Here is a 3388-nt window from a genome sequence, read left to right as displayed (position 1 = left end):
TCTGAGTCTTAGAGATTTTACTGACAGGTCTAAATTGCCACATAGAAAGACATTATGTTGGGGACTGAAATCTGCCAAAGAGAACAATTTTCCAGAATCTAACAAAATCTTATAAGGTCTGGGAAATACCAGATGGGCCAGTCTGTCTCCTGACATGGATATTCCAAGGACTTAACACAACTTATGACCAACCTGATTTGCACTGAATTTACCTGTCCTACTTATCTCCTCTGAAGAGTGCATAGCTGCACCCTGCCCTTCCCCAATTCTTTGCAATTGAGCCCAAGTTCACCTTCCCAAGGAACACTGGCTCCATCTAGCTGAGTCCATGATCCTCATTTGCATATCTTTTCTGCACTAGAATAAATCTGTCTTTGCTTTTATTTTATTTATAATTTCTTGGTTTGCATTATTATTGACCTTGGAATATTGCTCCATGGCTACTTTTTTTTGTAGTTGTGTTTTGTTTATATACTAATTATTATTTTTTCTTAGACAAGTCTCATTGTTCCTCATTCATGTGAATGTCCTCAAGGATAAAGTCAAACACCTTTTCTTTCTAACTTGTGGGATTTTCTGATCAGTGGTCTCTATTGCGCAGACTGATTTTTCAAATGAAATAAAGGCAGTTGATGCCCTTAGATTAGGGTTTTGAATCTAGTGATAAAACTTTTAGGAGCTATCTCATGAGCCCCCCAAAGATGCTGCAATATTTGTTTCTTTAAAAAAAAAATGATTTGCTGATAGCCAAGCTTTTTGTATGTTGCTTGCTTCTCTTTCTCTTTCGTAAGAGGAAGTGTTATAGACCAAGTAAATTTATGTCAAATAGTGCAAGCTTATAACTAGGGGCGATCAAATCAGTGAATCAGCAGAAGATAAAATCTCCCAAAATCAGACTAATTCATTATTCTGAAGTTTCTGGGAACGGTAGATGAAAATCACTTTATATACATGTGTGGGGTTGGCTAAACCTCACTTGCTAGTAAAATCTGGCCTGATCCAAATGAGGAAACTCATCAAAATGTTTTGGAATGCTTTTGTGAAGACTTCAGCAGGAAGTTGGAATTGACAGCCAGAGGCAGACACATGCTTGAGGACAGTCTTCACTCTCAACTTTTAAGCAAGAATTGTTTATTGTTGTTTGAAAGAAAGTTGGCTTGGTTTTAAAAGAAATCCAAAACGTGTAAAATGGGGTTAGGAAAATCCCACACTCCCCCCACCCAAAGCCATAGGGTTTTCCAAAGTAGGACATTTTAAAGATCCACAAGCAGCTGAGGTCTTTGCTTAATTTAGAAACCAGGTTTGCTTTTCAAAGTTGATTTTAACAGAATGTTTGGAAAATTATCATCTTGTTTTGAGGAATTTTTAACACTCCTTCTCTGAGAACTCCAACTTGTGGTGGCAAGAACCATCTCTTAAGACCTGTCTTCATTTTTCATTGTGGACTTGTAATAATCCTACCTCAAGTTCTGAGTTAGGATTTCCTCCTGTTCTGGTCACTTCCAAGCATATCCTGTGAATGGACAAGGATCCTTAGGAAAGACAAGTTCCTGGGGGTGGCCACAGGATTGCAAACTCAGAGGGTGGAATCTTTTTCTTTCTTTCTTTCTTTTTTTTTTTTTGAGAGGGCGGGGTACTGGAAATTGAACCCAGGGGCAATTTATTGCTAAGTTATATCCTTATCTCTTTTAATTGTTTTTTTTTTTTTTAAATTTTGAGACAGGGTCTCACTTAGTTCCTGAGGCTGACTTCAAACTTGTGATCCTCCTGCCTTAGCCTCCTGAGTTGCTGGGATTACAGGAATATATAAGGGGCTGGAGTCGTCAATTTTAGATGAAAAATAATGCTATTAAGGAGGTAAAACATTCGCATTTGAGGTGCACTGTTCTCTTTTTTTCCTCCACCCCCAGCTTCCATTATGGAATATCTTTCCATGTGATTATCATATTCTTCCTTTTTTCATTGCTGGGGATCAAATCCAGAGCCTGGTGCATGCCACACAAGTGCTCTACCATTGTTCACACTCCCAGTTCCCATATTCTTTCTTTATATATGATGAGCTGGTCAACTAAGTGGAAGTCTTCTTTGGCATGGCAAGATAGTACACCTTTACAAAGTGCTTTGCACGTTCTGCTTTGCTTTAACCATATGGGACCAATTGATTTCTAAGTTCTTGGAGGTGAAGCGCCTCTTTGTTGCTTTCAACTCCTTTTTAGAATTCCTATTTTCCAAAAGTACAGTAAATGCTTTAAAAATTCATTCTTTTATATTGAGTAGTTAACAAAAATTCAACCCATGATCTTCCAAAGTTCCGAGTAAAGTAGAGCAAGAGCAAACACTGTGCTTTTCTAGTCATTTTTATAGTGTCAGGCGGAGGAATTAGAGAATTCCTCTGTGTTTTAAGATAATAACGATAATAGCAAACACTGACTTCATCCTAATTCGACATCCTGGGCCCTTACGTGCATTAAATAATTTACTATTTACAACAACCTTGTGGGTTAAGTATTATTATTGCCTATACATTATAGGTGGTGAAATAAGCCCAAAGAGGTGAAGGAACTTGCCTAAGGCAAGGAAATGACAAAATCTGGATTTGAACCCAGGCAGCTTGGCTCCAGGGTCTGTCCACTTAGTGACAGGGTAGGAGGGCTTCCAAGCCCAGGAATACACTCAAGAACTTTCTATATTTTTTTAAAAAAATACTTTTTATATTGTATGGGTAATTTAACTCATTTAAACTCTAATTTTAATTAAGGACCAATCTAGTGATGGCCAACTTATTTAAAGCAGAGGAAATGCTTTACTCCACATTTCCAGTGGGCACTCTGTCATTTCTAGCTATCAAGGAGGAGGGCTGGCTTTTGTCTGGGAAAAATCTGTCAGCTCCATGGAGCAGTTCTGATTTTTCAGTAATGCATCTATTGAGGACTTTCTCTCCTGGCTGTCTTCCTCTGTCATCCTTGGTGACATCAACGTCTAACTGTGTGACCCATCCAACATCTTGGCCATTCAGTTCTTTGATTGCCTGCTTCAGAATCAATGACTTTTTTTTTTTTTTTTCAAATTTCAATTTGGCCATCTGTTCCCATGGTTACAGCCTAGACCAGGAGCTGTACTATCTCGGTCTCAAACATCCTACTCTGACCAATACCTAGTGTCCCCTCAATTTACTTATTGAAATAGCCCATTTGCAAGAGGTTCAGTTTGTGACCTCATCAAAACCTCTCATTCATCCATTCTCTCCTTTTCTTTTTTCAAACTCTCATACTTCTCATTTTTCTCCTCTCTTCATTTTCTTTACTATCCACCTTAAATTCCACGATCCATCATTATGACTCCCTGGCAAATACAATCAATTGTCTTGTTCCTCTATCTTACTTGCCTG

This window comes from Marmota flaviventris, chromosome 6 (assembly GCF_047511675.1).
Source record: "Marmota flaviventris isolate mMarFla1 chromosome 6, mMarFla1.hap1, whole genome shotgun sequence".
NCBI classification, from domain to species: Eukaryota; Metazoa; Chordata; class Mammalia; order Rodentia; family Sciuridae; genus Marmota; species Marmota flaviventris.
This window is presented reverse-complemented; position numbering follows the sequence as displayed.